The following is a 14,164-nucleotide window of genomic DNA, read 5'->3' as shown; positions in this document are numbered from 1 at the left end:
AATTGGGGCTCTTCTCATCTGAGGAGTAACAAGGCACAAGGGAAAAGGCCCACTCCCTTTCCCAGAATCCCACGCCCTCTACCAGATAAATGGGACAAGGCCTAATCCTGCTTGGCCACAATTTAGTAGGAGGCTAGGATGGATAGAAAAGAAATACAATCTTTTACAATTTCTACAAACTAAAAATTTTAATTGTGATTACAGAATAATAAATTTGTAGTCACAATTTGAAAGGATTTCAATGCCTCTATATATTTATTTATTTATTTATTTATTAATGTACTCCTCTTACTGAAATAGCACAAGAAACATTTTTCAGACAGGTAAAGAAACTTATCCAGATACCTTTTAGATTAACAAACTGGCCAATCTGTACCAAGTAATACTGTGGTTCAATTTTAACCATAAAACAAAAACACTTTTCAAAGCTCTGACACGTCTTAGAGATTATTTGGATGCCCACTGTATGTGTTGATGCAAATCGTGAACTCATGATTCCTTGGAGGCCCTCCTAATGTGATGCTGCAGCACACAAGATTCCTGGTTCCCTCACTGTAGCTCTGCTTGAGCCTCTTGACAATACCTGTCTCCCTGAGCACAACTCAAAACACTGACTGCTGTATATTTCAAAGAGTTTCTCTTACTTTGCTTAAGTATTCCCTCACTTCAACTGGAACCTTAGAGGTAGATTTTCAAAGACGCGCCAATTTTATAACGCGGCGACATGTGCATGTTAAAAATCCGATACCCGCGTACAATGCATGCCGACCGATTTTGTATTGGCACACGCATATGCGCGCAGATTCAGACTTGCACATGCAACCTGGGGGAAGGGGGGGGTTTATTTTAAGAATGAGTAGCAACGTGATAGGGCCATCCCCGGTATCCCTCCCAGTCCACTACAATTAAATGGGTGGACTGGGATGGAACTTCCCTATCCCCCCTACCTATCCTTCCTCCCTTTTCCCCTCAATCTACCCTAACTATCCTGTTTGGTTTTTTTGTAACAGAACTTACCCGCTCGATGTAGCAGGAGAGCAGACGCGCGCTTCACCAGGACATCACAAAAAACGGTGCTGTCCTGGTCGGCCCCCGCCCCTTTTGCTTCAGGCCAGTCTTCGGCGCATACACGGAGATACGCGCATGGCTGGGGCAGTTTAAAAAAAATCCCAGCGGTGTGCACGTGGCCCAGCCATGCACGTATTTCCATGTTTTTACGTGCGCCGGCATTTGAAAATTTAGCCATCAGTGAACTGTGGGCAGCATGGTGTTAAGAAAATAGACATTCAGAGCCTGATAGCCAGGTAAACAGCAATTTATCTAGATGAGTGGCAGCTGCTGAATATCCGGCTATGTGCAGCAATCGCCACTTATCCAGCTACGTAGCTAGCTAGATATCTAGTGGGTGGGCAGATAGGGACAGCTCTACTTATCTAGTTAACTTAGCCGGATAAGTAGTGATATTCATACTTTCTGATTAACTTAACTGGATAAGTCAGACCTGCCATAGAGCAGGTTTAACTTAGCCAGATAAGTTATTTCCAGCTAAGTAGCACCAAATACGGGATATATTCAGCAGCACAGCAAATCCCATGTAAATTAACCAGATACGTATTATCTCACTAACTTGCTTAGCAGTTTTCTTCTAAATATCTATCCCTCAGTGTCCCCACCTAAATGTAGCGAACAAGAGAAAAATTACAGTTCACAGTCACTCTTACTCTGTCACACAAAAAGGTAGCTCAGGGGTGTTGCCGCTTAGATTTCTTGACCTCTAACGTCCTCTCAAGCCATTTTGCGACCAGCTCTCAGGCTCTGGCTGGATTCACACTTCCTGACGCATGTGTCTCACCTCTGGATCTGGGCTGATGTGGATCTCTCTCTGGAGCAGGGCACCTCTTACTGGACTTGGCCCTCGGCGCCCTTCTCTGTCTCACCCGCTTCAGGCAGCCTCTCCCGGACCAGGCTCACTCCTCTCAGGCTCTACAGTTCCTCACAATTTCTTCCTGCCTCTTCTCTCAGTCTCTCTTTACTGGGCTGGTATTCTCCCCCCTCTTCTCATCACCTGCCTCCTGACTGCCCTTACAGCAGGCACTGGCTTCCACATGCTCTCTCATCATTTCTTTTTTCTTTCTTCGTCCTCGTAGACTGTCATGTGTGCGTTGGGAGGGGGGGGGGGGAGGTGGTGGTGGTGATGGTGATATTTAAAACCTTCCCCTCCTTACTTCCTCCCACGGCTGCTCTGCTTAGGGGAAGCTTAGCTCTTTTTATTATTTTTTTTGGTTTTTGTTTTTTTTTTTACCATTTGCATGACAAACAGCATAGAAACAAACTTGGGCAAAATCCCAATTACAATTTTATTCTGTGGAGAACAAATTTGAGGAGTTTGTACAAAAAAGTATGTGGGATATTCTCAAATCATTCTGTATAAAAAAAAAAAAAAAGGTAACTATTAAATGAGAAAAAAAATGCAAACTGCACCATAGTAAGCACATTATAGCTACGTAAATATCCTGTTATTGAACATTTGGGGGTTGAAAGCAAAAAAGTAAATGCAGACAGATTTTCTTTTACATCTGTTTTCTGCCTGAGAAATCAGCAATTTGAGCCAAAATGTAGGTGGAGGTTACAGAGGTTTTGTTAGCAGGAGCAAAATGAGAGCAAACAATATGCTGACAGGTGCATTTCATTTAGAAAGCAAAAGATTAAGGCGGCTATAACATGCCAATACAGTAAGGAAAAGCAAATACATTTTTAAAAACTTCACTTTATTATATTAATAGAAGTTTCTGCTGAGAAAATAAATTATTTCAGAACTTGTCCTTTGTCTTCAAAAGCAACTTTATGGTGCTTTTACTAATCTGGTTAGTGGAAGGACTGCAGGAGATATCTTTGCACTTCCTGATGAAGCTGAATGGTCATCAGCCCCAGTTATCTGGGGCTCCATTTGTTAAAAATTCTGGGGCTGATGTAGCCTCATTTTCTTGGTCAGTAAAGCCAAAACAAAGAAACAATGTTACAATAGGTTACATATAGCATATAGCCCTGGCACTGTTAAAAAGGTGTATTCCTAGTGAACTAGGCCTCGATTTCCATTAGGATACATGTCATCAAGTAGCTGCAAATTCGGGAGGATTTTCACCACAGATTGAAACACAACACATTCCACGCTGTACAACACAGAATGGAGCACATGCACACAACAGATTCTACAAGTTTCTGCAAATGTCAAAGGATAAAGTCAGAACATTTTTTAGTAAAGATAGGCAGATAAAATTCTTCAGATCTTCTATACTAGGTGCAGAGCCCTACTGGGTCTCTACTAAAAGGAATGTACCATTAGTGTAGGTAGAGGAGAGGCAAGGAAGCTGCTGTAGTGCTGATTAGGGATGTGCAGGGGCAATATTTTTGCTTTTGTTTGTTTATTTTGCAGATTGCCCCATTTGTTTGGATCGTTTCAAAAGAAAAAAAAAAGTGTTAATTCATCCCATTTGTTTGTTTTTTTGTGTTTTTTTTTAGTTTTCCATTAAAGTCAATGGGGAAGCGATGCAGCCCATTCTGAGATTTAAAATTGGGGTTCTCTCCAATTCTAATAAAACTTGTAGGTAGATATCCTCAGAAGGGGAAGAGAATTACAAGGCACCGAGACTGTGGCAAAGTGGCCCCAAAAATTGCATGAATAGCCTAAGGCACAGTAAAGGGGCAAACGGGTGTCAGCAGCGGCAGGAGTTCTCCAAGGCACCATCAGAGGAGCAAAGCAGCAGCAGGAACAAAGGCTTCAAAAAGAGAGGCACGGACCAGTGGCATGAACTCCTGATGGCAGCATGAGAGCAGCAAAGTGGCACCAACATGAACAGCCATTGAACAGGCTAAGGCACCATGAAGGGGAAAGAAAGCAGCAAAGGTGGTAGGAAAAATCCCAAGGCATGATAGGCGGACCAAAGCAGCACAGAGAGAGGCATGCAGATACTATGAGAGGTTGCCAAAGCAGTCAGCTACAGTGGTAGGCAAGATCCCAAGGTGTAGAGTCTGAGGTATGGCAGGTAAGGCTGAGTTATAGCAAGACTCCCAGGGGCATGGCAGCAAGGACCTCAGGTGTAGCATCAGGAGCAGGGCAGCTAGGCAAACTAAAGCAAGACACCAAATCCCCCCCCCCACCCCCCGCTGTTCCCTCGTTTCCTCTTAGCTCGCAAAGGCCTGAAGGAATTAAAGTGGCTACTGGGGGGTTTTGATGTCACAATTTACTTTTAATACTGTAGAACTCACCAGTAGGGGTATGCTGGCCAAAGCCTTTGGTGACATTTGGTGTCAAACTTTGGTGTTCAAGTGTTTTTCTTAAAAAAAAAAATAAAAAAAATTATGTTTAGGTAAATAGTGCACACTATTTTCCAAAACCTAAAAATTAAAACAAAATGGAAAAAAAACAGATTGGCCTTGACCACCATCCAACCCCCAACTGTCTCAAGTACTGCAGGGGTCTATAGGACTCCCGTCTAATCCCCCTCCACCACCACTACCATTGCTCCTCAGACTGCTGAAGTTCCCCCAAAAAAGGTTTCAGCTGTGATGGGCACCAGTCCCACCCCCAAGCTCCCAACCTATCCCCCCCCGGGAGCTGGCCCACCCCAACCCCCCCCCCCCTAGACTTACTAGATCTGCCCTGATGTCTCGTGGGAGCCCGGAGCGGCCCCTATGCTCTGGGCCCATTTTCCAGAATGGTGCCAGCTGGCCCTTTGCTCCTATCACATGACAGTGATACAATGGTGGTAAAAATCTTACAGGTATTAGCAAAAGCTGGTGGCACTTGGATATAATACATGGTGATTATGTAAATTTGAGTTTTTGGAAAAGGTCTTTTGAACGTAGTTTTTACCTATAAATGTAAGTGTGTAATGATATAATTATCAGTTGAAGTGAAGCACTGCCCCATGCTCTCATATGAGCACACCTACCTTTTCACTCTATTTTCACTTATTTTTTTCAAATGTATATTTCTCGTCTAACAAATCTCTTCTCTTTGGAGCACTGCCAGCCCCTCTGACTGGTAAACAGACAGGCAAACGCAAGCCTACTCCTTCCAAGAAGGAGGGGACTTTCTTCTAGTTTGGGGAGGTCAGGGGAAACAAACCCACTCTCTGTATGACAAAACGCTTTCTTCTCTGCTTCTCTCCAAGTAAGGAAAAAGGGTCCTGGTCTGTGAGGGCCCGTTATCCTCTTAGCTCTTGCAAGCTGCGGGGGGACCTAGTGGGCTCACCAGCACAAAAGTCCAATCTCCTCCCAACCAAAAGTACAGCCAAACACAATCTGAGCACGCTCAACCCAGCTTATAAAGGGGAGCTTGAGCAAGCCCAAAAGAGAAGGGCTGGCCAATATCTGGGGAGTATCTAAAAATGCAAAAATCTCCCAGGGAAAGTATTTTGTAAGGCTGTGAAGCATCATTACACACAGGGTAGTCCTGTTTTCTCTTAAAGAAATTGTCGTATGTCTTTTTTCAACTAGAACAGGTCACATAATTGTTGTGTTTTCAAAATTGGGCCACATATGGTTAAAGAAATGAAACTAATTCCATACAGGACATACAAGGGCAGGTCTAAGCTTTTAAAAAAAGTTGGTGCAGATAGCGTTGTGTGCTTGGCTGCTCTTCTCCCAAGATGTACATGTCTTTTGTAATCAGGAAGCACAGCCTCAAAAACAGGGCGTGTGTGCTTACTGTATCCCCGCACCACCATCCTGCCTTCACTACTGCTCATCTGATCGCCAGGAAGGAGGGGAGGCAGATAACATAAGACCTGCAAACAGGAGAAGGTTCGGTATGGGTTTTAACCAAGGGGATGCAACAGAGGCCGCCCCAGCCCTCGATAATTAGTATCAGAATGCCTGACTTGCACCCCTACATTTCCACATATGCTGCAGTGCCACGCCTTCCTCTTCCCCACTGGCAGAGGTGTGCATGCTATTTAAAGAAAGCAGGACACTGTGTGGGACTGAACTGACACATGCTCGCTGTCCCCAAAGCAGCCCTTTCCTCACATCTCACTGGTTTCCTTTTCAAAACAATGCGGCAGAAGAAAGGGGCAGGACTGCAACAGGGACTGTGAGCACATACAGGCTCATAGTCTCATGTCTGGTATAATGTGATGTCGCTCAAAAATGCCCCCTCTCTGGCAATATTCAAGTCCCACCTAAAAATCCACATTTTGAGGTTGCTTTTAAAACTTAAACCCTGGCTCTTACCAGGGCCGGCGTAAGTATATTTGGTGCCCTAGGTGAACCTTTGGTCATTCACCTCCCACTCCGCCAACTTAACTACTGGTGGCAGTGGCTCCAGCACAGCACTCTTTGATGGTATTGGATTGTTGTACAGCACACCTTCTAGACATTTTATGTAGCAATTCTTATATTCCGCTACCTCCACATTATGTTCGGCAGGATTTTGCCACCACCAAAATCTAGGCGGTCGCCTAGAGCATCAAGCTTGCCCAATAAAAGCACTGGCCTGGCTCTTCCATGTTTACTGTTGAGGCTGACTGGTTAGCCACTAGATGGTTCTAGGTCTCTTACCATCAGGACTAATAACAGCTTAGTGGGATTTTCCATTCCATTCCTCTCCAATGAGCAGACTGTGAATGGCTATCCCAAGGGCATAAAGTCGAGCTAAAGGTAGAGAGAACATGATCATTTTGAGATGGCTCTTGAAGAGTAAGGAGCTATTTTTTTTTTTCCCTCAGCTGAATTGAGCCCACTAACCCAACTTATTTTTGGCAGAGAGAGATTTTTTGGGAATTCTGAGCTGGAGTTTTATTGTTTTTTTCATCATTCTGTGGAACACCCTGTACTTTGGGAAAGGGAAAAGTCCCAATACTGAGGGCAGGGGCCGGAGACCCGTGAGCTAATCCTAATGAGGAAACAGTGGCAAACTCCTTCACATGAACTAGAGAGATGGACACGAGCACCCCAGAAGTGATATGGCATCCATAAGTACGGAATGCCTTCCAAAATCTAGGAAAGAAAGATTAGACACATGGCAAAAAACTATTGCTTTTTCGGAAGTATTATCTGTTCAAGGAAAAGGAAAAGAAAGGCTATGCCATATATTTATTTAAAATATTTCTATTCTGCTCTTCTTATATTCAGGGCAGATTACAAAAATATTTGTAATCATATTTCACAATATAAAATAATAAACGTCAGATTATAACATAATCCTTTTCTATTAAACACTGTATCATCTCCCTTCTCCCCCCACCCCCTCTCTCCCTCTCACCTCCCCTACTCTGCCCTCTGCCCTCATCCCTCATCCTCTTCCAACCTTTCTCAAGTCTTTACCTGTAGCACTTAACGTGCCCCGAGCTCCTACTCTTACCCTTATCCTACATCAACCCTACACCGCTCAGATTGCTATTCGTTCCACATAATAATTAATGAATATCATATATTTACTCGTGTCGATTACCTCTTTCATATAAATTTCTCTTCTAATATGTTAAATAAAGTTATACTATATGAATGTTAAATACAGTTATAAGTTATTTGTATGTATTACGTTATTTGTATGTATTACGTTGTTATCCTGTAAACCGGAGTGAAGGCAAAACGCTATACTTCGGTATATAAAAAAACCACAAATAAATAAATAAATAAATAAATAAAATATGAACACAAAATATAAAATCAAATAATCTCTAACACAAAGGGTCAAACACTGAAGACGATCTTAAAAAGGTGGGTTTTCAGATATATTTTTTAAATAAATTTGGGATCATTACAGCTTATTTCCAAAGGGAGGGTATTCCAAAATATTGGACCTGCTACTGAGAGCTCTTTCTCGTGTTTCATCGAGGCCTATCAATTTTGGTGACGGATTGTCAAGGAGGTAACTTGGTTGCTGGCTCAAAATCTGGTTTGGGATACATTGGAGACAGGGGCCATGTATGGAACAGCAAAAAGTTATATGTTAGCGAAGGCTTACATTTGTTTGTGTCAAGAAAGGGATGCTAAGTGAGAAAATCAGATCATATATTATCAAGCATTTAAAACTGGAGAGCTGGGGGGGGTAGCAGGAGGTGGCCAGTGAAATGGCAAGTGGGAAGAGTAACAAAATCAATTAGTTCCAAAAAGCAGAAAAGTTGTCTAGGAATAGCAGCTGGAAATCTATGACCACAAATGCAATAAAATCCCAGACCTGCAGGCCTTAATGGTGGAGGCGGACTTACACATTGTTGCTGTTGCAGAGACATGGTTCACCGATTCTCATGATTGGTATATGGCCATCCTGAGCTATAACTTGTTTAGGAAGTACAGTGAAGATAGAAAAGGTAGAGTAGCTCTTTATGTCAAAAACAATACCCAAGCAACTGAACTGCAAGGAACGTGGAGTAGAGAAGAAGCATTATGGACAGTTCTAAACAAATAAAGCAGATGGTGCTTCCATTTTTACTGGTGTGATCTATAGGACTCCTTCTCAAACAGAAGAACTGGACAGAAATCTGATTGAAGACATCCAAAGGTGGGAAAAAAAAGGCAGAAGTGTTGCTCAATGGAGGCTTTAACCTGCCAGATGTAGACTGAAGTATCCCTTCTGCGGAATCTACAAGTAGCAGAGAGATAGTGGATATCCTTCAAGTAGCTCTTCACATACAAATTGTAATGGAACCCACAAGGGAGGGTGTCATACTCTACATACATATATATATATATATACATATATACACACACACACATATACAATACATACACATTTGAAGAACGTTTAGATGCTATATCAGCGGTTTTGCTGAATATTTTGAAGCTGCGATTTTTTAGGTATTCATTTGTTGAAATATAGGCTCAGGAAATTATTGGTACTTTAGGATTTATGGTGATAAATGGTAGGGTTGATTATGAACTGTTTGTCATTACAGAAAGATTGCCCCCTGAGGAAGCCTGGTCGGGTGAAACGAGAGTCCTTTATTGGTTGGGAATTAGTGGTGTTTTTATATGAAAAATCCTTTGGTAAAATTTTGCTATCATGTTATAAAATGGTTTCACATGGTATTATGAGCACTTAAACATTGTTAATTAAATTGTACTCTAAACAAATTTAGTTTTTGTTGTGTGTGTATATACATATATATACACACACACACACACCTCTAATGTCTTATGAAATTGTTGTAATAACGATGTCACTTGTGAACATCCTGAAATACTCCTCATTGTGTTATATGTATGTTGGGGTTTTTTGGTTTGTTTTTTTTGTGTGTGTGATGTGATTCACCTGCTCAATTTTCATTTGCCTATTAGAAGTATAATTGCACCATTACATACCTGAAGGGCTAGCTGCATGTACAACAACCTGATGACTCTATGCCTACCTTGCTGGAGTAATACTGATGAGTGCAACTGGTGGTTGTAGAGAAGAGAAGTTTGAGTTTTTTTTTTAATTTTATAGCAGCTTCCCTGTAATCAGATCCTTAGATGCAACTAACTCAGTTTCTCTTCGCTCAAATATTTAACTGAAGGGGAAGAGGAAGGAAGTCAAGTTACTAGTGTATCAGGACAATCAAATATTCGGTTACCAGAGCCTTTGCTTAGTTGAGAGGTGCTGAGGTCTATCAAAGAGAAGGCAAGATGGAGTCTTTGCTGTTATTGGGCCAGAGAGATACAATTAAGGGAAGAGAGAATGATAAGGTGGTGAGCGGAGATGGGGAGACATCAAAACATCACACTGCTTATTTTGTGGATCAACCACAATTTTCCTACTTGATTTCCTGCATTTCATTCACTGCCTCAAAGATCCTCTGTACTTATGCCAGTACTTTTTTTTTTTTTACCTCCATCATCTCCATTGTGAGGATACTCCATACCTCTACCACCCCTTCAGTGAACAAATATTTATTTTTGTTAATTTTCAGCCTACTTCCTCATTCTATGAGCCCCTTATTTTAGAACCTCTTTTCCACTGAGCGGGAATTGTAAGGTAACCCGTTATTTCTTAGCATACGAAGGCAACCTCATAGACTGGCTAATTCTGTACTACTTACACCCAGAATAACTGCACTCATAATGGGAGCAAAGCTCCCAAAAGCTAAAGATGTATCTCATGCACATCACTGGGATATCATGAAACTGACTGGCTGGGAGTCCTCCAGGACAGAGTTGGGAACCTTTGCTCTGTACCATTTTAGTAATCCTCTGATGGGCTATCTCCTTCTTTATCCTTTTGGCGATATGGTCAAGTAGCCTAAGATTTATCTAGCTTCCATAAATACTTCCCATCTCTTTAGGAATCCAGTTATACTGCTAGTCTCCACAATGTGCTGGGGAAAAGAGCGCCAGGGGTTAACTGTATTGGGTTAGGTGGCGTTTCCTTTAGGTTAAAACTTTGGATGCCACCTGGTTCCCGTATTAGGAGACATAATGAATAATTCCTTATTTATTTTCTATACACCTTTTATGTTTTTAATACCTTTATTATACCTTCCCTCTATCTATTTTTGGAACTGAGGATGCCTAGTTTTATTCATTTCTTTATATGGAAGTTATTCTGTACCCCTAATCTTTGTTGCTTTTATCTGTACCTTGTCAAGGGGAATTACTCTTAGATACTTTGAGGGGGGGGGGGGGAGAGGAGTGTAGAGATGAAACTAAAACATCAGGTGATGCTTTAAAAAAAATAATAAAATAATAATGAGTGCATCTTTTTCTAATAGCCAGCATGTTACTACAAATCGTGTGGCTTAGCACAATTTGCAGTTATTTATTTTGATGTTAATGAACTGCTTTGAATGACTTCGCATGAGGAAACTGCTCATTAATTTACTGCAGGCATTGAGACTTGTTTTACAAGTGAATGCCTTATCATAATTCTGTGTCAGCAAATAGGCCCCTTAGTCCTCTTTTTGTTTTAATTACTCGGACATAATCTCTCTTTACAAAAGTCATGTTGACTCTTCTGCAACACATTTACATACGTGACTGATTTTATTTTTAAAAAGACTAGAATCATTTTTAAATTTCAAACTTTCAGAAGTTAAGAGTCCCAGGTTAATTCTCTGTCATCTCTTGAGATCTTTCGTTCAAGAAATTAATAAAATCCATTAAGAAATAAAGATATGCTGAAAAGTAAATTAGATACAATTTCAGACAGCTGTGAATATCAAATTAGTAGCAGATTAATGAAGCCATATCAGTTTCCAAAGAAGATGTGTGTGTGGGTTCAACATGACAACTTTTAAAACAGCCACTATTTCATAACCACCTAGTCAATTAGTTTGTCATCTTTTCAATTACTCTTTGATATAAATTTAGGTAGTATGCTTGACTTTATAAACATTGACTCCGATCTGCCCTTTAGGCTTAATATTAAACAGCTCTTAAATCAGATGAACTGGTAATAAACATCGACAAAACGGAATTCTTACATCTTGAACGTAAAGACATACACCACATTCAACCAACACTCACACTTAAAAATAACCAAACCGTTGAGCTAGCAACAAAAGTACGAAATCTAGGAGTAATAATTGACCCCGAGCTAAACATGAAACAACACATCTCATTGAAAATAAAAGAAGGATATGCGAAACTAATGATCCTGAGAAGACTAAAACCTCTACTAATGCTAAACAATTTCCACACAGTTATGCAGGCAATGATATTCGCAAGTACAGACTACTGTAACTCACTACTTTTAGGACTACCACAATCTACAATTCGGCCACTACAAATATTACAAAACTCAGCTGCTAGAATTTTGACTGGCAAAAAAAGAATGAACACATTACAGGAACACTCGCTGATTTACACTGGCTCCCAGTTGAACAAAGAATTCAATATAAGGCTTTATGCATAATTCACAAACAAATCCACGATGAAAAAGCTGACTGGCTTAACACTGCACTGCACGTACATGTCCTGCAAAGAAACCTAAGATCTGCTAATAAGGCTGTACTAACTGTCCCCTCTGTCAAAACAGCACGCCTCAAGCAAGTTAGGGAGAGAGCACTATCACTGGCTGGCCCCATGCTATGGAACACCATGCCGCTCGAAATAAGGCAGCAGAGAAATTTCAAAATATTCAAAACCAACCTGAGAACCTGGCTATTTAAACAAGCTTTTTATAAAGATAGAGAGAATGGAAAAAGCAGTTGATTGATAAGGACGCACCAGACTAGAAGTTGTTACTTGTAAGCTACAAATGCACATTAATGTTAAATTCAATCCACCTAATAATTTCCCAACAGACAAGCTTAATTTACACACATAGTTTATTGAAATGAATTGTTACCGCACTATGATGGCACATGATTAATTTGTAATCTATTCCACTCACATTTTCATTATCGTGCCTTGCTGTAAACCATTGTGACAGTTATCTAACTTAACGACGGTATAGAAAAGTTTTCAAATAAATAAATAAAATTACTCACATTTTTTGCCAGAACTGGAGTAACTAAACCATCATGCAGCATATGATGGCTACTACCAATGGACAGTTCACAGAACCAACATCTCTTAGATTGTCTCAAGTCAGCCATATGGGGCCTGATTTAAAAAAGCATTTACACATTTAAAACTGGGTTGCACACATGTAAATTCAACTTTACCCGTGTAAATGAGCTTTTGAAAATTGCTACAATATATGCCATTGAATTGCCCATAGAATATTCACATGTAAGTGCACTTTATGCACATAAATGGCTTTTTCAAATTGCTACAATAGTTTGTTACATTTACACATGACCTCCATGAAGTTTAAATGGGGTCCTATCATTCAATGTGCAACAAAATATATATCTTGCTAGCATCCCTAATACAGGTTATAAATTATTATCCCAGAAGTATTTCTGTTGTAATCACTCATTGTATTTTCTGTACAATGATGTATCTCTCTTGTTTTTTTATTATATATATATATATATATATATATATATATATATATATATATATATATATATATATATATATATATATATATATATAAATAAATAAATAAAACATTCCTGCCTTCTACATGCTTGAATAATCAGGTCCAGAAGTGGACCTCCTGGCCAACAGGTCCCCAAATGGTCTGCCCCTCAGAGTATCTACGGGGGCCAGTTTTATTTGGAAGAAAAAGTACTTTTATCTATAGTTCCCCTTCCTATTTCATAAGCTTCGTCTGATCTATTCTGTTCTGGCTGCGAAGCCTTGAGGCTTTATTTTCACGATTTATAAATCTTTCATCCATGCATTCAGAGATTTGAGCATTTAATTACTTTGTGCATTCCCAGTAATTGTGCTTCTTTGTCACTTTATGTTGTGATCTAGATACTCCTAATATAGGGAACTCCATTCCAGTAATTATAGGTCAGGGCAGGTTTGGTCCTTGTGGTAGTGATCAGTTGCCTCCAAGCCTGCACCTAAGTGTTCTTACATACTCTAAATGTCTTTCAAATGCTTTTAAGGCCTCAGAGCTACAGAGTCCCACAATTTTAACAAGTTGGATATATAAATGTCCAGTTCGTTAAGAACACGTGTTCAATTATTTATAATCTTATCCTAAAATGGAAGCTTGATATTCTTTGTATAGCCGAAACCTGGCTTTCTGAGGCCAATGGATTTAATTTAAGATGAGTTATGCTTATGGAAACAACCATCCAGGGGTAATAAGAAAGGGGGTGTAGCCACTGGATATAAAGCTTTTGTTGTGCTTTATTTTTTGATTTAGGCTCTGAAAGCATGGTGATTCTCACTCAAAGTTTTGCCATTTGTTTAGTATATCGCCTACCATGGGTAGGGGCAATAACTCATTACATTTACTGACGTTTTTACTGCTCTTCATCTTAAAACTCCAGCACTCATCACCTTAGGAGATTTTAATCTTCACTTTGATGAGCCTTTTACTGTGTTGAGGACATTTTCATGCTTATGACTTCAATGGATATGATTCAACTGATTTTCCAACTCATTCTGCAAGACGATTTTTTAGTCAAATATTGTTTACACAAAATTTTATCCAAAAAATTTACATCCTGGAGTTATTTCATTTGATCATTTATTTATTTATTTATTTATTTAAGGTTTTTCTATACCGGCATTCATGATAAGATCATATCATGCCGGTTTACATATAACAGGGGGTGCAAAAACTGTTCTTTTAACAAGTGCAACGGAAGCAAAAGTTACAATAAAACAAGGTTGT

At 40.1% G+C, this 14,164-nt stretch overlaps 1 protein-coding gene across 9 annotated transcripts in view; it reads right to left on the bottom strand.

Moving 5' to 3' along the window:
* Positions 1-14,164, bottom strand: part of DAB2 (DAB adaptor protein 2) — a 259,005-nt gene that overhangs the window by 206,444 nt on the left and 38,397 nt on the right. Inside the window, exon 2 of one of the 9 annotated variants that reach the window (XM_029578280.1) lies at positions 4,267-4,334. The exons of the other annotated variants lie outside the window; for them this stretch is intronic. The gene's annotated coding sequence lies outside the window, so the exon portion shown is untranslated. The remainder of the gene's footprint in view (positions 1-4,266; positions 4,335-14,164) is intronic. 9 annotated transcript variants of the gene reach the window in all.

The sequence above is a fragment of the Rhinatrema bivittatum genome, chromosome 1, assembly GCF_901001135.1.
Source record: "Rhinatrema bivittatum chromosome 1, aRhiBiv1.1, whole genome shotgun sequence".
Classification (NCBI taxonomy): Eukaryota; Metazoa; Chordata; class Amphibia; order Gymnophiona; family Rhinatrematidae; genus Rhinatrema; species Rhinatrema bivittatum.
Note: the sequence above shows the minus strand (reverse complement) of the source record. Positions and strands in the feature narration are given on the sequence as shown.